At 43.1% G+C, this 24,079-nt stretch overlaps 1 protein-coding gene across 24 annotated transcripts in view; it reads left to right on the top strand.

Annotated features, from left to right (window-relative positions):
• Window positions 1-24,079, top strand: part of MYO18A (myosin XVIIIA) — a 488,146-nt gene that overhangs the window by 126,070 nt on the left and 337,997 nt on the right. For 2 of the 24 annotated variants that reach the window (XM_068270124.1, XM_068270126.1), the window contains exon 1: window positions 21,771-21,832. The exons of 20 other annotated variants lie outside the window; for them this stretch is intronic. The gene's annotated coding sequence lies outside the window, so the exon portion shown is untranslated. Of the gene's footprint in view, window positions 1-21,770; window positions 21,833-23,980; window positions 24,066-24,079 lie in introns of those variants that run through there. 2 more of the 24 variants (XM_068270127.1, XM_068270125.1) reach the window with 2 other exon arrangements.

The raw sequence follows: 24,079 nt of genomic DNA on the forward strand, positions 1-24,079 counted from the left end.
AGCTTTTGAAAATAAAAAGGGAAATACGGTACATTTAAATATGGATGTGTGCGTAAAAATAAAGTACTAATTTGAAATTCATCCTGTTCAATAAAGGGGTCAAAATGGATTAGTAAAAGATAAAATAATGTAGTAAACTATTCCGGATACCCCTTTTACGTTAGTTTATTCTGGTTTTAGCATCTGAAACTATGTAGCTATGTATAATGTATATAGTTATCTCTCTGTATATTGTTATGTAGCCCTTTTCCCCTAGTGATGTCACAGCCTAGGCTGTTTAGCTATGTGGAAACCTCCTCCCAGAGGATTCTGTGAGACCAGCTTTTGTTTCTGTTAGCTTCAGAAAACATGAAGTTTACAAACATTCTGCAGAGATGCACCTGACAGCAGATGTTACCATTACCACCTGTGATAAATTTCAGAATGTAAATTGGGGAGAAGAAAGGGCAAGGAAAGATTTTAGAATGGGCAAACACAGACTTATCAATTTCTAAAGTATTATTGTAAAAATAAGCAAATATTTTCTGTACAGATGATCTTTAAGATTTTTTTTTTCTACTTATAAATCTGCATTATTCCCCCCCCCCCCCCCTTCCCAAGCTGCATGGGAAGCGCTGCCTGTTTCTTCATTGGTTTGCCGTCTGGTTTACACATTGTGGAGTGATTTTGGATGTCATTGTGCATGTTCCTGCAGCATACACCTGAATCGCTATAGCCATGCATGGAACGGCTAAGTGATCCGGATGCGTACTCTCATCACTACAAGTGCCTAAGTGGAAACCAGTCCGAAGAGAGCCACAAAGCACAGTGTGCAAAGACTAGCTCCCTGACACCCCCCCCCCCCCGCCCCCTGCCACCGATTTCAGTCACCCTAGGCACCTGCCTGGCTTGCCTATGCCTAAAAAACGCCCTAGATGTTCCCATGAATCTGCCAGGGACTTGTATGCAGCTGCAGGTGTTCTGTATGGACAACGTGGTAACGGCCATCCCTTGCATGCACACCTGCAAGGCATTACGTGAGTTGGTTTTCTGTTGCCCAGTAACCACATCATGACATGCGTGGCTACAAACTCTGCTGTTCTGATACATCACATGGGGCTCATCAGCCAGATCATCATTTGAACCACACAGAAAGAATGCTGTTCATTTAGCCATGTAAATGATCCCATATGTAGATTGTAAATCCTGAAAATTCGACTATGCTGCAGACTAGCTCATCTTTATCGTAACTATAACTTGTAAAAATCTGCAGTAAAATATTTTGGCATTGTAATAAAAAAAATAGATGAAAGCCAGATCTCTGGTGAATATATATTTCTAGGCCCTCTGAAATGCTGAAAATCCCCATAAAAGGAGGTCAGTTAAGCAGCTGATGTGTGGCTGGCTGCATGTGGTTCTGGATATGGGGAAGCCTTGCACTGTAGAATGGGAGTTCTGTCTTTGAAGTATTGCTCTCTATCGCCCTCCTGTGGCAGCTTCTTCTCTCTGCCAATTCTAAAAAAAAAACAGTACTGTATTTGTAAGGTCTTGGTTTATATAAACTGTGGAAGATAATTTGTCATCTATCACTGCTGCACACTTTTCCGATTTCACATTTAAAGAGGAACTGTACTGAAAATAACAAAATGAATACAATTGTCTCCCTCCCCCCTCCCCCCCCAGTATTCATTTATAAATTTAGTTAGTGTTTGCCAGTTGTAAAATCCTTTGTCACCCTGTTTTACAATCTGAAATTTCTCATAGGCAACATCTTAACTGCTGGCAGGTGCACAACTACGGAATATTTGTTCACTGTGTTCTCCCAAAGCCAGCAGATATAATGCCCGGTCTCCCACAATGCTCTGGGAGGAGACTTTCATAAACAGCCCAGGCTGTGACATCACTGGAAGGGTGGGGTTACATACAATATATAGCAATATATAGATATAGGAACTGTTTCTGATGCTGAATCCAGGCCAATTAACATGACAGTTGGTATACTGGATAATTTACTACCTTCTACTGTATTTCACTACAGTGCCTCTTTAATTTCACAGTATTGTTAGTTTAAAGACAGCGGCCTATGGAGGCTGCCATATTTATTTCCTTTTAAACAATACCAGTTGCCTGGCATCCTGCTGATCTTTCTGATCAGTGATGTCTGAATCGCACACCTGAAACAAGCATGCAGCTAAACCTGTCAGATGTTTGTCAGAAACATCTGATCTGCATGCTTGTTCAGGGTCTATGGCTAAAAGAAGATCAGCAGGACAGACAGGCAACTGCTATTGTTTAAAATTTAAATATCAGCCTCCACATCCCTTGCACTTCAGGTTCCCTTTAAAGCCTGAACTCAGAACTTCATCTCAGCTCTAAAAGATAAGCAACAGCAAAATAACCCCTAAAGAAAAACATTAGTTAGATCTGATAGAAAGCCTGCAATAAATCTGCAGTTTACCTACTTCCTGCTTTCATGGAAGCAGACATATTGCTAAGAACCTGTGCTTTCAAATTGGCTTATCTGCTGTGGCAGTCAATTGACCCAGGGGAGAGATCAAATTACAACTTGTCCTTAGTCACAAATGAGGGGGAATTACACCGGCTAAACTCTCTAAATACATACAAGGTGAATTTCTCTGTTTTCCTTCTGTCCTGTGCAAAAGTTCAGGTCCCCTTTAATGGCAGAAAGGTACTGGCTGAGCTCAAATTACACAAAGGTGGATAGTATAGTTCTATCAGTAACTAGATTAGGTGTCAGCTTTGCTCTCAGCCATGCTACTGAAAAGGACTGGCACATCACTGGCTATTCCTCCCATCCTTCTGATGCCAAACCTCATGGGCTAGTAGAACAAACAGGCGTATCCCTCCCACCCAGTATACAGACAATAGCGGATTGGGATTATCATTTTATCATTCATTTTACCAGACCAGTCTTGCTCCCTTGGGGTCTCATATTTCACCAATCTCAGCATAATGTTCTGTGAATTCTACTTTTATTATCAGTAATTGACTATATTTGGTAACCGCTGTAAAATTGTTTGGAAATAAGCAATTTCATTACACAGCTGAATGTAATGCTGTGGCAGTGTTCATGGTTTGCCACAAGGTGGCAGACTCAGCTCATGTTTGCAAATTTCTGCGTTGGGAGCAATTGAACATGGCTTGCAATGCAACTTCTAAATGCTATTGAATGCTGGTGGATAGAATCATCACTTGTTTTGTTTCTGTAGAACAGGGGGTGTCAAACTCAATCACAGCGCGCGGCTGGGAGCACACTGTGCGTGTGTATGACGTCAAGAGCATGACGTAGTGACATCATACGTATGCGCAAAGTGCTCCTGGCCAAGGGCGCACGCTGTAGGATCCTGGAAGAGGGTCCCAGGGGGGCTTTAAGGTATGATGGGTGGCTAGACTGGAGAGCTGCAGGCAACAGGGCAAGTGATATTATATGACTTCTCAACCGTTTCTCTACTGTCAAAACCTATACCCTTTTAAGATTTTATTGAACAGTCTTAAACCAAGTGGCGGAACTATAACGATCATTGGACTGCTCCACTGGTCTACTCTGCAGAGTATCCTAGTGGAGCAGGTTGATATTTACCTGCTCCAGAGCTGATTTGCGGTCTCCTCTGATCTTCCAGGCAGCCACACGCTCTATGCTGCATACCTCAGGCTCCTGAGTCATGTCATGTGATTGGGAGGAGGTATGAAGCACAGAGCATGAGACTGCCTGGAAGACCAGAAGAAACGCAGTGCTAGAGCAAGTAAATATTTAAATATTGCTATGTGGGGAGAGATGGTGTTTTGGGATGGGGGGCAGGGAGGAAAAGGCGTGTGCTCTACCAGTCAGTTGGGGTTTGAATCCCAGGAGGGGACTTCATGCCAATTTCATTGGGGTGGGGGTGGGGGGGGGGTGGGGGGGGTAATCACTTGGGAGTCATCGATAGGGATGATCAATAAGGTCACATCATTATTTTTTTTTCTTGTATTCAAATGTCATGTAAATTATGCGCAGCTCAAGTGTTTATTATTTTATTTTTTTTCCTTTTTAACAGCATTTTTTTTAAAAATTACTCTCGCTTGCTTCCTGTGAATTGCAAAGTCCTACCTCCTCGTATAAACATATGGTTTGTAACATAATGCTGGGATTCTGGGAAATGTACTCAAGCATCTATTGTTGTTACGGTTTTGTGTGTCACATGATCATGATTCTATATGGCCTGCTAAGTTGCTGAATGCAAAGACACGTGCTGAAGGCCAAAACTACGGTAAACTGCAGTACCAAAAACATTTGGCCTTTGAAAAATGGAATCTGCCCAGTACTTTGCTTCTATACACTGCTTCTGTTCACTTTTTTTTTATCCTGATTACTATTAGAATTTCTGGGCAGTTTTGGTTTAAAGTGAACCCGAGGTGAAAATAAACTGATGAGATAAACCATTGTATTTATCCTCCTACTCCTAAAAATGACTTTTTTTAGACATCCCAGGATTTTAGTTTATATTTAAACCTTTAGAAAGTAGATTGAATGTTTTGTTGTCTCTGCTCAGTTACAGTCTTTTAAGTGCCCCTAAATAAAAATACATGAACTATATTGACCCTTTTCTCTCTCCCTCTGCTCTCAGAAATATGTAGAAAAATGTATTCTGCCAAAGTATTCTGTATTTTCTTCTGGAAAACTTTTATGGCTGTAATTTGCTTTTCAGTGATGTTTACCATATCCCTGACAAATTACTGACAAGATAAAAGCTGCCACTTCCATCCTTAAAAATTAACTCTTTCAGGCAGCAAAATAAAGCAAGTATAACAGCCTGGTTATTAATGTTTTGTACTGTACATACGCATGTTTATCTCATCATGTTACATGTCGCCTCAGGTACACTTTTTAAGTAGATACTGCCATCAAGATTGGGGGCAGCTTTCAGAATACAGAGGTTGGTGCGAAGGCTTGGTAACAGTCCTGTTTTTTAGAACCAATAACATGTTCTAGAGGAACAAGTGGTGTGTTAAGGTGGCCATACACTGGTCGATGTGCCATTAGATCGACCAGCTGACAGATCCCTATCTGATCGAATCTGATCAGATAGGGATCGTATGGCTGCCTTTACTGCAAACAGATTGTGAATCGATTTCAGCCTGAAACCGATCACAATCTGTTCAGCTGCTCCTGCCGCCTGTCCCCCCCCCCCCCCGTATACATTACCTGAGGCTGGCTCCCGGGCGTCTTCTCCGCACTGCACCGCACCGCTGTTCTTGCTCCATCCCGGCGCTTCCTGTGTTACTCCGTGACCAGGAAGTTCAAATAGAGCGCCCTCTATTTTAACTTCCTGGTCACCGGAGTGACACAGGAAGTATAAGCGTACACTGGGACATGCGGAAATGCGGTGCAGCGAGGAGAAGAGGACCCCGGAGCCAGCTTCAGGTAATGTATACATGCTCGGATCGGGCCCGAATCGTACGCCGCAAGCGACGCGCTCCTACCGCCGGGCGATCGAGGGTAATTTCCCGCACGGCGCGATCAACGGACCGATCCAATTTCGGGAGGAAATCGGATCGGCGGGTGCGTTTAGCGCAAGCGATTGGCAGCAGATCCGATCCCAGGATCGGATCTGCTGTCGAAACGGCCGTGAATCGAGCCAGTGTATGGCCTGCTTTATTGTTGGAATGAGGTGTATTCTGCGACATCGTCTGAATGGCTCACACTTAATCTTGCATCAAATCTACCTCAGTGCTTAAAGAAAGTATTAGCAGGCTTCTCGTTAATGAGCTGCTGGTGTTATGTCTGCAGTGGCAAGGTGGGATAGCAGACCACCCAACACTACAGCTACTGTTCTTGCCTAGATCTGTGTACACAGCTGTATCATAGGTGTGACTTTGTTCTCTCCCATTAGCAACTCCCTATGGTAACTCCTTGCAAAGAAGCTCACAGCCAGATGAGTTTATAGTGAAACTTTCAGTATAGCTTACTTTTATGCTTCTCTTCTCATTCTTTTTCTATCTGTGTTTATAATGGAAAGACATAACTATATGTCACGTAGAGGCACCTGAACTTTGTCATTGTTGAAGATTGATTATGGTAATGAGCTGTAGTCTGTGCTTTCATCAAAAGCTGCATGTGCAACCAAGTTGTAGGGGTTGCCAGTATAAAATCAGTAAGAGCTCGTAAACTAGCCTTATTTTTTAACAATAACAATATTTATATAGCGCTTTTCTCCCTGGGGACTCAAAGCGCTGTGACCCTGCATTATGCAGTCTCAAAGGCTAGGGAAAAGAGGTGAGTTTTTAGCCTTGTTTTTAAAGCTGTCCAGAGAAGGAGCCTCTTGTACTGATTGTGGAAGTGAGTTCCATAGAGTAGGGGCTGCATAGGTAAAGGCCCGAGCACCAAATGTTAAGTGTATCCTGGGAATAACCAGCTTCATCTTGTTGGCATTTGGGTCCCATGTGGTTTAGAGCCTTGAATGTCAGCAGGCAGATCTTAAAATTGATTCTCCATATTTACTGGCAAACAGTGAAGAGTTTGCAGTACTGGGGTGATGTGTGAGCTGCGGGGGGCATTGGCTAGGAGTCTGGCTGCAGCATTCTGTACTAGCTGTAAGGGGCGCATAACCTTCTCTGTAGATCCGATGAACAGGGCGTTGCAGTAGTCTAGGCGGGAGGATACAAATGCATGAACCAGGACAGGTAGCTCTTTAGCTGGGATAAGGTGTTTGATTTTCGCTATATTTTTTAGATGGAAGAAGGAAGACTTGACGACAGCGGATACCTGCTTTCTGAGTTTTAGATTAACATCCAGGATCACCCCAAGGTTTCGCACGGAGTCTTTATACTGTACGTTATTTCCCCCAATTGCTAGTTTGAGGTGGTGAGCGTTTTGAACTTTATCCATCATGTGTGGACCACCTACCACCAACACCTCTGTTTTGTCAGAGTTCAGCCTCAGCCAGCTGGTGTTCATCCAATTTTGTAAATCCACTAGGCACACATTTATGGATGCTGATGGGTCTTAGGTGCCAGGCTTGAAGGACAGATACAGTTGTGTGTCATCTGCATAACAATGGTATCCTAGGCCATAGTTCTGGATTATTTTGCCCAGTGGGAGCATGTAGACTGCAAAGAGTAATGGTGATAGTACAGAATCCTGTGGAACTCCATAGGCAAGTGGCACTGGATTAGAGTATTGTGTGCCCAGACATACTTGCTGTGTCCTGCCAGATAGGAAGGTCTGAAACCAGCTGAGAACAGTACCCTTTAGGCTACAGTAATTCTTTAGGCGCTGGATTTCATGATCCACAGTATCAAATGCTGCAGACAAGTCAAGAAGAATCAAAATTGAGCAATCACCTTTGTCCCTTGCAGTAAGTAGATCATTCATTACTCGGACTAATGCCGTTTTAGTGCTGTGCCTTTTCTTGAATCCTGACTGAAAAGTATCAAAGATGTTGTTATCTGTAAGCCTGGCTTCTAGCTAGTTGGCGACTGCTTTCTCGATAACTTTTGTTAGGAATGGTAAGTTCGCCACAGGTCTGTAGTTGGTCACAGAATCAGGATCTAGTGATGGTTTCTTCAAGAGGGGTTTTATGATTGCTTTCTTTAGTTCTTCTGGGAAAAGCCCACTTTGCAAGGAGCACTGAGTGATTTTGTGAAGTGCTGGCCTGATCAGCTCTGGGCACTGCATTAAGGATGCAGTGCCCAGATCCAATTGGGCCAGGATCCAGGTCGCAGGTAGTGGGGCGGAGACTTTGAGAATTCCAAAATCTTCTTCACTTAGTTTGACACTTCACTCAGACTTGCCATGGTGGTACGGTAGTAGGCATATGCAAAGTCCAGTGGTCAATTGATGTTGTTGGTGTAATGCTGGCACGGATGGCAGACACCTTGTTTGTGAAGAAGGCAGAGAATTCTTCACACCTTTCCCTGGAGAATGTGGTTGGGGCTTTTAGGCAGGAAGTATTGCAGACAGATTCCACTGTGTGGAAGAGTTGAGCAGCTCTGTTGTTGGCTGTAGATATTTTGTGCGAGATAGTCTGATTTTTTTTCTTGGTTATTGCTTGTTGGTATTGTCTGAGGTGTTGAACTAGGCTAGATTTGTTCTCCTCAGACCCTGATTTATGCCACTGTCTTTCTAGTCTGCGCCCTTTCTTTTTTAGATCCATGATGGTTTTGTCAAACCAATTAGCTTTCTGCTTTTTGGTTGCTGATTTGGTGCACCATGGGGCAGCAGCCATTTTGATGCTGACATTTTTGTTTTTGCAAAAGACTAAGCTCACCTCTTTGGCTGATATCCACCTGGCCAAGAGGGGCTGGAGATCTGGTCCGAGTTATTGGTCTCTTGCGGCTGAGCCTTACAGTGGTGCGGTAATGCTTTTTAGAACTGGTTTAGTAACTTGCCGGCGAGTGTTTGAGATAGAAATGGGAAGATGTCTGGTCCTAGACGTCGTTGTAAAGGGGCAGGACCCGGCTGAGTTGCGATAGTATTTTATTAAATAGAGTAGTTAGTGAGGCTGGTTTGGTGGATGTTCACGTTCGACATTCACCGAACCTCACTGGGTTCACTTTTTCTAGAGCTACTAGTCAGAGTAGAATAGACAGGTTTTTTGTTACAGAGAGTCTTGCTACCTCGTCCCATAGGGTACAGGCGGTAGAATTCTTTGATCACTGTATTCTGTCGGTGGACTTGAATGTTTCGGATGCTCCTCCAAGGGGTAGTGGTATCTAGAGACTTAATTCGACTCTATTGCTGGAGGAGAGTATAAGACAATCTGTTGAGGATTTTTTTCAGGCGCCGGTTACCATCCTGGACTGCTTTGGCAACAGGTCAGAGTGGTGGGAGGTAGTCAAAAAGCGGGTTGTTGGACTCTTCAAGGGCCTAGCCAAGAAAAAACATGTTGGTAAATATGTTGCTTACCAACAACTGAGAAGAAGATTTGAAGTCCTTGTTTCGGAAGGTGGAGATCAGGAGAGATCTCTGAGGTCAAGACTCAACTCAAGCAGCAGCAGTATGACCGGCTGTCCTCTCTGTGTCTGGAAAGGGATTATGGTAAATGCCACTCGCCTGATGCCTACCAGAACTGCAGACAAGGCGCAGCGCTTAAAACGGTAATTGGTCTCAGAGATGGTTCGGGATTTGTAGCAAAGTCCAGGCTGGGAATCCTGTCCATCGCTAGAGGTTTTTACGCTGATTTGCTTGGGAGAAAGTCACTTGATCAAGCAAGGATGAAAGATTTTCTGGTCTCTACACCAGGTCTTGATGATGTTGATGTTTCTGACATAAATTTGACAGAAGTAATCACTACCGAGGAAGTACTAAGAGCTATTGATAGCCTTACACCTAAAAAGACCCCTGGTCCAGATAGCTTGACGGCTGAATTTGACAAGACTTTCAAGTCATTTCTGGCACCTCAATTGGCAGATGTTTTTAATCATTGCCTTGCTGAGGGTGTGTTACCATCATCCATGAGGCAATCGGCTGTGATCCTTCTGTCAAAAGGGAAAGATCCAGAGATGATTGAAAATTGGCGTCCCATCAGCCTTCTCAACATCTACTCTGCATGAAGATTTTGGCAAAAATTTTGTTCTGGCGTCTGACTCAGGCAACATGTATGCTTTCTCGCCATCAGCATTGCTCAGTTCCGGGTAAAAACACTTTCTCAGCGTTGTTAGCTGTCCGGGAAGTCTTGGGGCGGTGCAGGGCTGAGGGTTGGGGAAAGTATTTACTAGCGTTGTCTAATGGCACATAGCTAATCAGGCCTCAGTGGAGAGCATCTAATAACCTTTTATTTAGAAGAAAAATAGACACCCAGATTATAGGCATGCTTGAAGATAAACTTTTCATGTGAGAAACTTGGAGGCTGTTAATTTGACTTCCATCAGAAAATGATAGTTGCCTGGCAGTTATGCTGAACCTCAGGCTTTATTATTTTCCTTCAGTTACATCCAGTCAGGGAAATCACTCAAAAAAAGAAGGACCAACAGATCAGCATTGAAGTCTGGTAACAGGCCTTTCAGAGGTGATCAGCAGTGGTAGCCTCCATATTCTGTTGTGCTTATACTCCTTGACACGGTTGCCCAGAAATCTTGTATATTCCTGAGCCGTGGAAGTGATGGCAGAAGAGCGTGTAATAAATGACATGGTCATCCATGAAGCCCGGGTTATGATGAGTATTTCAGTGTCGGTAATGTTAGATGCTCCACTGGGAGTCTTCCACAAAAGTTCCAGTCAATGAAGTGTTATCTATCCGAGCCCCGGGGCAGCGATTTATTATGCTTTCATCTCCTCCAGACAATATCCCATTGATCCAGTATGGTTTTTACTTGTACAGCAATCCAGAAATAAATGATGGTATTACTGAGATGCCTCCAGAGCATTATTGGGTTATTAAAATAAATGCAGTTGTCTGCTGGCAAATATGTGTTGTGTGTTTCCCAGATCCTCAGATCCTTTGTTATTAAAGTGTAAGTTGACTGTTATTGCTCTGGGTAGTGGCTGGTTCATCGGTCTTACTTTCTAGCTTTCCTGATTTTGTACTTTATCAGAAATAAAGTTTGCTTTTAAGAGTCTTCTGACATTTAACTGCCATACAAGAAAGTTTTTTTTTTAATTTGATATCAATGAAGATGGCCTTACCGGTTTATTCTTCCGCTAACTGTGATGATCTATAACTACTTGAGAATCTGACTTCTCTTTCTTGTGATCAAGGTAATAAAGCTTTCTTTGTAGAAGTCTTCCTGCTCCTGTAATTGGCACACTGCGTTCCTCAGATGTCTTTACTCAACTTGAGATAAAAGATGACGGGTAGTGTTACATGGATTATGGCATCCCCAGCAATGTCCTTCTGTTTATTGCTCTGGGAGTACCACCACTGGGAATAATATACCGAGAAGCAAAGAAAACCTTCACTGATCCAAGGAGGGAATTGACGTGAACCAATAAAAGCCTTCAGCTGATGGTTAAATAACCAGCTTCCGGTTATTTAACCGCTGGATTTTCTTAGATTCCTTTTTCTTCCCGGCTTTGTGGACACTTGCTTTGTGGTGAGCATACACGGTTTGTTTTTACCACTGGGTTCTCTTATCTTCTGCTCGTTTTTCTTATCTTTTTCCATTCACTTCAAACAGGAATCGAGCGGCAAAAAGATCGAACAGGAGATCGGACATGTCGGAAACTATATATCTAATCATCTATCTGCTTTAAAAACGAACCACTGTGTATTCCCAGCATTATAGGAGAATGTGTAGCTAGTAATGTACACTTACTGGCCTCTTTATTAGGTACACTTTGGAAGTGACGGCTTGCATCCCCCTTTGCCTTCAGAACGGCCTGAATTCTCCCTTCTCAGCAAGTAATGAGTTAGTGTGATTCGAGCTCCCAGCTTTCTGCATACTCTGACAGGTTGAGAGCTAATATGTAAGCACATGAGGTTAACCATTTCTGTGCTCCCAACAATCCAGGATGTAACCACACTGAAGGAGCTATATAAGCTGTAACAAGGAAATGTTTTTCTGTTAAGGTTATGCTGTTGCTTATATTTTAGAGCAGAGAGGAAGTTCTGAGTTCAGGTCCACTTTAAACCCATTCATCAGAGATTTTGGTCTATATTGATATGATGGCCGCATGCAGTTGCTTGGCTACACATTCATGATTCGAATTCAATGTTCTACCACATCCCAAAGGTGCTGCATTGGATTGAGATCGGGTGAGAAACCGTAACCAAGAATTGAGCTTCGTCCCAATCAGTAGCTGATACCCCTTTTCCCATGAGAAATGTATTCCTTTTCACAAACTGATAATCAGGGGGCTCTGTATGGCTGATATTGTGGTGAAACCCCTCCCACATTGTGATGTCAGGACCATGGTTCTGACATCACACTGTGGAGTCTTGTTGCATTGTGGGAAATAACAGCTTTTTACAGTTGTTTCCAACTGCCAAAAAAGCAAGCAGCATCTCTTTCCACTGACATCACCTGCTAGTAGTAAAAATGTCGCCATGTGATAAATGTCAGGATGTAAATCAGGGAGAGGAAAGATGTTACAATGGGCGAACATTGACTAAATCCTTTACAAATAATTGTAAAAATGAAGCATTTTTTATTACATTATTTTCACTCTTTAAGTGCAACTGTTAAAACAATTATTACAGGCTGGCAATTTTTCATACAAAACCACACTTGTGTTGAAACCAGTCTTGCCAGAATAACCTTCAGTAACAGCTGCCACCCTGCTGTGACTTGTCTGTGCCCTCAGTGAATCTGACCACAGAGCTGGGTTGCTCCATTGTCGCTTCCTTCCTGTGTGAGCTGGTTGTTTTGCGACTACCTGCTTAAAGCTGCTTGTTGTCAATGCGTCTTCTGCCTACTGATAGAACAAGGTGGGTAAGCTGAGGGGAAGCAGCAACTGTAGGACACATTTTGCCTGCTCTTCCCCCTGGCATTCCTCAGCTATATTTAGGAGGCCTGTATCAGTGCAGCTGTCCCCTGACTGGAGCTGCAGTGTTAGGGAAATTGACTCATAGGCCTGCTCTCACATTTCAGTACTTCTCTCTCTCTTTCGCTGTGTCTCTGTGTCGGCCGGAAAGCTCTGCCTCTGTCACCCTCTTTCTTCTGCTCTAAGGTTCCTTTTCCCCCTGGGCTGCGGTAAGGTGCAAAGATTACTTTTAATGGGGACCCTATGCTGTGTCCTCATTGTTTGTTTGAACTTTTTAAATTTTTTATCAACTTTCACGGTTTCAGACCAAATAAACTTGGCAGACATTAGTTTTTCCAATCAGGCCCAGATTGTAGACGTGGGCTATTCTTAGAGCCGCTCTGTGTATTGCAGGCCTGAGTGAATATATTGTGTCCATTTACTTGCATAGATAAATGCAGTTCCTATCGATATATTTTATGTTATTTTTTTTGTTTGTTTTTGTTATTTTTTTTGCTGTTTTGTAGATATGACCCCAATCCTTATTGCAGGATTACCACACTGAAAGTAATTACAGTACACGTTTATTGCCTGAGCCCTGCTATTCGTTAATGTTTTTGTGGCATCATATGTAATGGGTCACTGAATATTTAATGCTTAGAACATTATTTTCACCAAGTTCATTTAGCTTGATATGTTTATAAGATGTCAAAGCCCAAAATCAAGATACAGTTTTACTAGATTTTTAAACATGTGTTAAGTAAACTGTTGTGTTTTGTAGACGGGAATTTTCTTTGGTGTTGTGTGTTGAGGCCAGACTTTCAGTGACCTGAAGACTAAGGGCTCGTTCCCACTGTTGCGACGCGATTTCGGCCGCATTCCGACGCTTGTAAAAACGCATGCGGATGGGTTTCCACATGCGTTTTTACCCGCGATTTCGCCTGCGATTTCGCATGGCAGGGTGCCATGCGAAATTAACCATGACACTGCCAGGGCTAAATAAAATTGAAAAAGGTGCGAAATCGCGGGTAAAAACGCATGTAACAAACGCATGCGTTTTTACTATTAAATACATTAGCGGCGATTCGCACGGATTCCCGACGCAGGCGAAATCGTTGGCTCTTTTGTGCGTTTTTTTCACGCTGAAAAAAACGCACCTCAACAACGCTACAGTGGAAACAGGCCCATCCACTTGTATTACATGTGCGGATCTGCATGCGTTGGACGCATGCAGATTCGCGATAGTGGAAACGAGCCCTCACACCTCTTTGTAGAAAAAGGAGGCTTGACTGCCTGAAGTATCTCCAGGCTGGAAATCTCCTGAGAGCATAAATGAAATTCCCTTACCTCATATTCCATTCAGACTCCCAAGCTTGTGTAGGCAGGGCCGTCGCTCCTATTGCATCTTACTTGACTGTTGCATGCATATATATTTGGTAGAAGGTGTGCAAAATAGCTGAATGTTATCTGTACTGGCTTTATGCTTGTGTTTTGTTAAATAATAATTTGAGCAGTGCCCCCAGTGCCATGGAAGATGTTGGTGCTATGTAAGTTCACATGGCCAGCTGTTTAGACAATGATTTAGGCCCTGTTCACATCTAAAGTACCAAAACACTAGCGCTTAGCTCTTGCGTTTTGCTCGAGTGATTTTACCACAATTAGCGTGGTAAAATCACTGGACACCTCTGCAATTCCAGAGCGATTGCGGTCAGCGCGTTATAAGCACTGTACTGCGATCGCTCTAAAATCGCCCAGAAAATGCTGCAGGTAACACTTTTGCGATTGGCACGAATTGCAAAACGCCTGTGATTGTCTCCAATCGCGGCAGTGAGAACACTGCCAGTGGATGATAAAGCACTAGCGCTTTAAAAATCACTAGCGATTATCGGGAATCGCCTGCTGATTACATAAGTGTGAATAACACTTTCTGCTATTGAGCAAAAAAGCTTGTCGTCTGTTCCCGGCGTTTCATTGTTGTCGTGTTTTGAGCCCTCCAGGGGACAAGGAACTATAGACCACACTATAAGATAAACGCAGCGTTTCAGAAAACTCCATCAACCCTGCTACAAGCGCATTTAACAGTGAACCTATTGATGAAAGAGTTGCGGCCTGTCTGAGCCGGTCCTAAATTAGTAGTAATAAGCGGGATAAAGGGAACCTGATGCGAGAAGTATATGGAGGCTGCCATATTTATTGCGTTTTCAACAATACCAGCTGCCTGGCAGTCCTGCTGATCTCATTGGCTGGAGAAGAGTCTGAGGCTGAGTACCCACCACAAAGACAACGGAAGATGGGTTGCACGGCAACAAAAGATGCAACAAACGACCATTTCCCAATCCATCTCCCCCAATGGTGTACCGTAGTAACAAACTATGGGTATGAATGCTGTGTTGAGTGATCGCGGTAATTAGGGCGAGGGTCAATGGAGATCGGAACGACCGTCCATGATTGGATCAATCATGACGGTCGTTCAAAGCAAATGATTATCACATGTTATCGGCCGTCGTTGAACATCCTTTAAAAAACTTTTTGTTAATCGATGTCATGCAATATCGTGCAAAAGGTCATTCGTCGTAAACTATTCAAGGCAAACCTCTTGTGGTAGATATGAGGCTTGAATCACACACCTGAAACAAGCATGCAGCTAATACGTTTCAAAATGGAAATTACTGAGATATAATTCAAGCATACAATATAAACACTATTTACTATAGCAAACTGGATGGACATTGCTTAGGTGTTCTATGCAGCATACTGTGTGATTACACGACTTTCACCCTACCTACATGGCAATAGTACTATCAAGGAGTCGAAGCATTTTGCAACACAAGCGGGTCTTTATATATGTGATTAACACTACAATTATTACAACAGGATCCATGAACATTGTCCCCTCTGAGAGATATCCATACATATATTTTGTTGGGATAAGAGTTTCAATTTTTGCTACAGTTTTTTTTCTATGTATGTAGGCCTCAGACAGGGTTTTTTATGGTGATTGCTATCACCTTAAATATACAGTGCGCACTGTGAGGACATTGCTCAGTATCCCACAACAGGGATTTTTAGTGAACCAATATGGTTTTAGTAATTTTGCAATAAAAGTTCTATTTTAATTGCAGCGGCCCATGTTTTGTGTTTATATTGTATGCTTGAATTACATCCCAGTAATTTCCATTTTGAAACGAGTAGGTGGGTAACTCAAGTTCTGGTCAACGTACCATTAAACTGTAATGCAGCTAATCTGGTCAGACTTGGGTCAGAGCCTCCCTCTCGCTTCAGGTTCCCTTTTAAACCACAAAGGTCTCATATTATAAAGATAAATAAGGCAAGAGAGAGGGAGCTCCTGGGGACTTGTTCACACATTGACATTTGGAACAGAGCAAAATCTAGCTGCTGTCTTCTACTTGCTTTCCTTAAATAGTCCTGTGCTTGTCGTATCATTAGATAAGAGCAGCTATTTAACCAGCCTGTGTAATCCAGGCATCCTGCCTCTAGTGCCCTGCCACTCTCACACTCTGTTAATAGGTCTGAGCTGGGATCTTGGAATGAATGCGTTAATTGGTGTGAGCGTCTCCTGGCTAGAATGAGTTCACTGTCGCTTTCATAGCCCAGCAATTCATTGCCCTTAGATTTTTTACATTAAAATAATTGTGTTCCAAAAAAACAACAAAACAACCCTACGATGTTAGAACTGGAATGATCAGGATTTCCAGAAATGCAGTCAGCTCCTCGTATTCGGGTGTACTAGGTCCAGCACCTTTTAGCCTAGAAAGAGAAGGAGAGGTCTGCTGGCAGGACCCTTAAAGGGAACCTGAGGTGAGAGTTCTATAGTGGCTGCCATATTTATTTCCTTTTAAACAATACCAGTTGCCTGGCAGTCCTCCTAATACCGTGTCTCTAATACTTTTAGCCATAGAACCCGAACAAACATGTGCAGATCAGGTACTCAAAGTTTACTGGATTAGCCATATACTTGTTCCAGGGTTTTGACTCCGACACTGTATGCCAGAGGACTGTCAGCGCAACTGGCATTGTTTACAAGGAAATCAAAATGGCAGCCTCCATGTCCCTCTCACCTCGGGTTCCCGTTTAAAGGGCTCAGTATACATATATTTGCCCCTTTCTGGTCAGATCTTTACATTTTAGAATTGCAATCTAGACTCTTATATCTCTGGAATACTAGGTTTTTAAGCAATAAAATTGTGTATCGAATAGCTTATTTGTTAATTGTTAGGTTGATGGAAATGTATGAGCTGCTCCCAGCATGCTGTATGTTTGTTTTTTCAGCTGTCACATGACTTCCTTTCTTTGCTGCAGCTGTCACGGTCTTTCCTGAAAAGTGCTGCTTCCAATAGGTTTACCCTGCTGTCCTCCCAAAAATGACCCCCGGCTTCTCCATTCCAGTCCAATACAAAGTGAAGCAGGTCACTTGGGCGCATGCTTACTGCTGCGTAGTGCCTGGGCACTGCCATAGATGTAATGTTACTTCTATAGCACAGCAGAATTTTTTTTTTCTCAATTTTTTATTGACGTTTTAAAATGCAAATACAATAATCAACTTATGTTGCAATAACATTTGAAATGTTAACACTTAATGGAGACAAATAGTGATAAAGGACATATTTCGTTAAATCTTGCAGTACATCTTGTGTGTGGCCATTCTACTGGACATACATCGAATTGACTCCGCAACTACAAATTGTTACTGCAACCATACGTAAACCATATAAAACAATTAGATACTTCTATGTATCTTTTGAATTTTTGCAGATAACTGACTCCTAACTGAGCCATAACTGAGCCATACAACTTAAACATAGAACATAAAGTTTAGAATAGCACAGCAGAATTTTAAATGCAATTCTATTGACAGTAGTCGGACCCCAAATTACTTCACCCTCCGAGGTGCTACGACTCGGAATAATAAAATTAGAGGGATAATAATATTTAACACCGTCCGGAACTTCTGTGGCAGCAGAAAAATTCTGTCATACATTGTTATGTAAAGTTCATTTTTGGAGATGTGAGCATTGCTTTGTTGTGGTTCTGTCTTTATTCACATTCTACACACTTGTCTGCTGTTAGTTCTGCTACGTGTCACATGGTATGAGGTTGCAAGACTTGCTTCCTCTTTGTTATTAAACGTTTCTGCCCCATGGCCCATACTGTGAGGTTTTCATTCACAGGCAGGAAGTGGTGATGTAGGAAGGAAACTCTGTTGTGAGATATATGAAAGTAGTAGCAGCCAGTAAGATTCAGAATATTGCACCTATAACATCACTGAAAAACAACACAACATAAGCATACCTGTCTGACTTTTCATTATGTCATGCTATGAACATAGCTCCCAACTATCATTTATTTGGAGGGACAGTCCCTCTTTAAGAACAAAATCGCTCTGTACGTCTTTCTCCCTCATTTATCCCTCTTTCAGGACTGTCAGAAGAAGTACAAAGCCAGGTCAGCACACCAGTTAAATGAGAACTGTAGCAAGTGGAATATGGAGGCTGCCATATTTGTTTCCTTTTAAAGTGTACCCGAGCCAAACCTTGGGTACAAAATCAGATACTTACCGTAAGAGAGGGACGCTTCAGGATCCTATTGAGGCTTCCCTCGCTGCTCCGTTGTCCCCCGCCACTGAGCACTGACCCCCGGATGATTAGCAACAAGGCATTGTCGCTAATCGCATCGGGCCGCACATCTCTTCTTCTGAGCCCGCTCGCGCATTCACAGTAAGCCAGAGCCACGGGCTCCTTGCTACTGTGCATGCAGGTTTGCGCGGCCATGATAGAGGAAGAGGAGCTGCGCTGCCCCGATGTAGAGAGGGCCACGCTTAGCAATGGGGGCTTCTGACCACTGAAGGAAGCACCAATAGGATACTGAGGCTTCCCTCTCTTCAGAGTAAGTATCTGATTTTGAACCTGAGCTTTGGCTCGGGTTCACTTTAACCTCCTGAGCGTTACGCCGCTCAGGAGGTTTTGCAGCCTCATAGTTCCCCAATATAAATGTAACAGATCACATGCCTGCAAAAGCTTTAGCTAGCACTAGGCTAGCTAGTATTGGTGGCCAGCACCCCTCAATCACTTCTGATCCTCCCGATTCAGCCGCTTATACATTACCCAGCCTGGCTCCATCGATCGGCGCAGCCTCCCCGCACAGCTCTGGTTTTCACTATGGGGAGGTTCGTACATGACGTCATGTGAAGTTACGATCCTCCCCATAGAGCTGTGCGGGGCTGGAGCCAGGCTGGGTAATGTATTAGCGGGGGGGTCAGAAGCGATCGGGGGCCACCAATACTAGCTAGCCTAGTGCTAGCTAAAGCTTTTGCAGGCATGCAATCTGTTAGATTTTTACTGGGGGACTCCTAAGGCCAGCGAGTGGTATGCCAGACACTGTGTCGGGCATACCGCAAAGGAGGTGAATCAATACCAGTTGGCTGGTAGTCCTGCTGGTCCTCTGCCTCTAATACATTTAGCCATAGATCCTGAACAAGCATGCAGCAGATCAGGTGTTTGACATTATTTTCAGATCTTAATATTAGTTGCATGCTTGTTTCTGGTGTGATTCAGACACTACTGCAGCCAGATAGACCAGCAGGGCTGTCAGGCAACTGGTATTGTTTAAAAGTAAATATGGCAGCCTCTATATTCTTCTCACTTTAGTTGTCCTTCCTGGTGTGCTGGCCTGGCTTTCTACTACTTCTGCAAATGTTATGGTGGTGTTGACTAGCCACCCAGGTCATAGCATCCGAAAACCTGAGGAACGGTGTGCCACTTTGGGACTTTAATGAGTTGCAGTGCTGATGTACAGATGGGTGTGGCAGTGGTATGATTAGAGGTATGGCAAGGGCAGGTCTTATGCTTAATACACACAATTAGATTTTTCTAGCAGATTTCATGCCAGATCGATTATGTCCGATTTGATTTCCAATTTATTTTCCGATCAATTTTCCATTCCCTTCTATGGAAAATCGATTGGCAAATCAATTGGAAATCAGATTGGACGTACTGGAGATAATCGATCTGCCAAGAAATCTGCCAGAAAATCTCATCATGTGTATTAGGCATTAGTGTTTCTCTTTCTCATCTCAAGAATTTGGGAGGCATGCCGTGAACAAGTCCCTGCTCCTTTTTATTTCTCTCATTGCTTTTTCCAACTCATCCAGAGTCTGTGTTATGAGACAATGATGACTTTACAATCGTCCTATCTTCACTACAAATAAAGGCGCTATGCATAATTGTATCATTTGGGTAACCGTGTCCATTTAACAGCATGTTTACTATACCTCTTATTTATTTCATTGTCTGTCTAGGATGTGGAAGGATGTTGAATGGGAATAACTAGGGCTTTATTTTTTCCCTTCAGCCAATCAGACTAGGACCTGACAGCTAATGACTACCCTGACATGGCTTTCTCTTCACGCTTTGCATTCTGGGAGCAAAAGGGAAGTGTTGTGGCTATGTGCACAGTTTATTTGTAAATCTATTTTTACTAATTTTATTGATCCGATTATTTAATTTTTGGGTACTTGTGTATTAGGCAGTCTAATGCTCTATATTTCCACCGCAGAAAAGTCTGGCAGATAGGATAGCGGCGGATTTGTCACAAAACTAACAGCTGATCTACTCCATGAAGAACAGCTCAGTGCTGCCTGAAGGTACAGAGACCCAGCAGGAAACACCGTCCACACCTCCAGCCAAATAGGTTTAGTAAAGTTGTGCAAATGGAGGTAGTAGCCAAAGTGAGTGCTGTGCCCAATTGCAATAGGAGAAGGTACTGGTGTGCATTTTATGTGCTCCAAGCAGGCGACCATGTAATATATCAGTTGTTCATTTTGTGCCAAACAAAGCTGCTATTCTACCTGACAGTAGACTGTGTGTGTGTGGTGGGGGAAGGGGCATACAGATCGGCCGTTAGTAGATGGCCTAGTACCAATTTTTGTTATATCCTTTTATTCAGTAATGTGTTTGCATTGTTTATATTAGCCGTGGAAATGGTCTGCATATTTCACAAGGCAAAATGCCTAGCTTGTTAAAGCGGACCCAAACCAAGCATTTTTTTTAATTCAAAATATTTAGTTGCACCACTCTAACACATACAAAGATAAGTAAACACTCCTTCAAGCCTATGAGCATTTCAGTGCATGCTTTTCACCCTTCTCTTTTTATAACTAGGGTTATACAGGTGGCAGCCATTAGCAATTCCTCCTTTGCCAGACACCTCTTACTCCACCAGTTTGCCGGATTCTGTCTGATGACAAATATTTTATATTTGTCATCATGCAGCTGAAAAAAGGCTGCTACTTATTATAATTGAGAAAATAGATTTTATTTCTGAAATCTTGTATTTTTTTATTTCAGTCCACATTAAATCTGTGGTGCCCAGCTGAGGTAAAATCTACTTGTAGCTCTGACTAGAGCCATTTTAGTTTTTATGGGGTTGGGTGTGAGGAGGAGTTGTGAATGAACTCCCTAGCATATTTCGAGATGTTGAAGAAAACCAAAGTCACCGGAGGAAACTAATTTTAAACTTAAGGTGAAAATACAAACTCCGTACAGTCAGTTTCTAGGCAGAGTTTGAGCCTGAGACGATAGTGCTGCCATGCAAGAGTATCTGGTCACATGCCCACTGCTCTGCCCTAGTAAGAATCTTGAAAGATAAAAATGGAGACAGACCGAAAGTCCACTATAGTGTAATATGCAAATATTTGAAGAGATGCAGAATATGAATGGTGGAATGGTACTCGCAAGTGTGGGCTGTCACAAAGACAACCACTGTAGATGGCAGGTGGGGAGAACAAACTCAACCCCACTCAGTCACTCTCTGTAGTGCAGGAAAATCAGGGAGACACCCCTCCACCAACAGTGAACTACAAATACTGAGGATATATTTGATGAACAGAGGAGCCAACAAGAATAAAATGTATACAACCTTTTAAAAAGAGTTAGCCGTGGACTTGCCTCTAACGAAAGACAAACTTTCTCCTATAAATAACAAAAAACTTTATTCGGAAAAACTCCAATATGCTATTTGGAGTTTTTTGTTATTTATATGAGACCGGTTGTGTCCTCCTTCAGAGGCAGGTCCATGGCTACCTCATTTTAAGCTCTTTTAGTTTTGTTTATGTTTGTTGGCACGTCTGTTCTGCAATTTATAGCAGTAAATATCTCATCATTGGTCACAGATCTTTTCATCCTACTTGTAGTAAGCGTGCAATTCTTGTGCCACTCTGGCCCTTTGTTTTCTGAGTCCCGAGTTGGCCAGAAGCACCACTGTTCATCCCATGTAGCTAGATGTACTTTATTTTTTCTTGTTAGCTTTTATATATTTTTAACATGTTAAGTGATTTTATTCTTCCCTGCTCCTGTTTATTTAAAACTTTAGGTGAAGGATGAAGATAAAATTGTACCTAAGAAAAAAAATGGTTCCTCGGGTAGCCAGAATGGAGCTGTAAGTTTGTCTCAGTGCTTGTAGTGGAAGCAGAGCTTTCAGTTATTTACATTATTTTTTTAGCTTTTGTTTTGGCGTCCTTCCATTGTCAGTCTACGGAGAGGGTGATATTTCCTACTGATGGAAAATTTTATGCTTGCCATACCCATAGTTTTTTTTTTTGTGTGAAATTAACAGACGTAAGGGATTTTTCCAGTGAGGGTTTGCATTCGAGGTTGTTTTTTTTTTCAATGCCTTTTAGAGGTAAACTACCATCTTATTTAGCACAGCATAAATTACAATAAGGACCCCTATTTGCTCCATATTACGTAGCAGTTAGTTACATTAATGTTTATACTTAAAAAAAATAAAAAATCAGGATTTTTAATTTGGGTCTGCTTAAAAGAAGATTGTGAACACCCGTTCGTGAGGAGTCCAGTTTCCTTATATATCTGGTTGTTTTTACCTCTTTCAGTGGCTGGGATTTGAAGTAATCCTTAAAGAGAACCCGAGGTGGGTTTGAAGAATATTATCTGCATACAGAGGCTGGATCTGCCTATACTGCCCAGCCTCTGTTGCTATCCCAAACCCCCCTAAGGTCCCCCTGCACTCTGCAATCCCTCATAAATCACAGCCACGCTGCTGACAAACAGCTTGTCAGAGCTGGCTGTGTTTATCTCTATAGTGTCAGTCTGCTGCTCTCCCCGCCTCCTGCAGAACTCCAGTCCCCGCCTGCATCCCTTCCCTCCCTGCTGATTGGAGGAAAGGGACGGGGGCAGGGACCGGAGCTATGCAGGAGGCGGGGGAGCAGCTGAGACTGACACTTCAGATGTAAACACAGCCTCACAGCACGGCTGTGATTTATGAGGGATTGCAGAGTGCAGGGGGACCTTAGTGGGGTTTGGGATAGCAACAGAGGCTGGGCTGTATAGGCAGATCCAGCCTCTGTATGCAGATAACATTCTTGAAACACACCTCGGGTTCTCTTTAAGTGGGGAAAAAAGTTGTTACTTACCTGGGGCTTCTTCCAAACTCCCGTAGTAGCTGAGGTCTCTTGTTGTTCTCCTGGTCCTCTCCGTTGTGCTGCTGATATGGCCACATTTGCCGCCTCAGTTGCGTTCCTGTAGATGTGAGCGTTCTGCACATACGCAGTTTATGAAACTTGCCAATGCTCAGAACCCTCCAGGCCACAGGATCGTAATCAAGGAGGCACGTGACCGTGCCACACATGTGCAGTAGTCCTTGTCTGAGCCAGTCACAGACCTTACTGGGGCTGATAACAGTATAACCGAAGGGAGAAGGGAATACGTGTAAAATGGCCGTAGCCAAATCTGGGCGCAGGGTGAAACTGAAAGATGGCTCACCCTGCTCCTGCTGAAACTTTGGGCTGCGTTAAACACTATTCCTCCGCAGCGTTGTATCAACTGGGTGTGGACATGTAATTTTGGCACTGGCTATTGCCAGTGGCCAAATTACTTCTTATTCTAATGGGCAAATTACGGTAGTCACCCAGTGTTGCTATAGTCATAATTCTAATTACTGCCTATGGCAGCCTCCACATGAACAATGCAGTTCTGTGCTGAAAATTGTTGGGGCTGGAGTGGTTAAGCCCTGCTTGGTACAAGGTATCACTTCATTGTGTGGTGAAAGTAACTCCCATAATGCATCATCACCAATCCAGCTGGTAATAAAAGACAGCAGGTGGAGCTTCCTGAAAAACAGTCTGTGAAAATAATTCTCAATTTGTTTTGTAAAACTAAATCTGATAAAACAATAATAAAAGATGTCTACGTTCTTTATATCTGTTTACTGTACTACAGAGACAAGTGTGCCAAGAGAGTAGTCTGGGGTCCTGTGAGGAGTACAGTTGTGGTGGCTTACACTGCATGACATGAAGCAGCTGGTGTTATTGCTGCAGCCATATAAAACGATTTCAGAGCTTGCTTTGCTTTAAATAGCCACAGGTTTGCAGAGAACAGAACAGTCAGTGATACGTTTGTAAATCCCAGACTCATTGCTGAAGTTCTTGGGTCAGTACAACGCTGGTTATTGGTATGTCAGCAGTTCTCTATCACAGCAGCCATCCCACTGCTCTCTGCTGCAGAAGAGTCTGGCTGTAAGCAGCCTCAGTGCTCCAACAAGCAGCAGAGCGGTGATTTACCTTCTCCTGGTCACTGGATACCGCTGTACACCAGCATGCTGCTCACACTGTAGTGTTTGATTCCTCCTGACAGTCAGAAAAGACTCCAGAAAGGTACAGGGGCTTCT

The sequence above is a fragment of the Hyperolius riggenbachi genome, chromosome 2 (assembly GCF_040937935.1).
Source record: "Hyperolius riggenbachi isolate aHypRig1 chromosome 2, aHypRig1.pri, whole genome shotgun sequence".
NCBI classification, from domain to species: Eukaryota; Metazoa; Chordata; class Amphibia; order Anura; family Hyperoliidae; genus Hyperolius; species Hyperolius riggenbachi.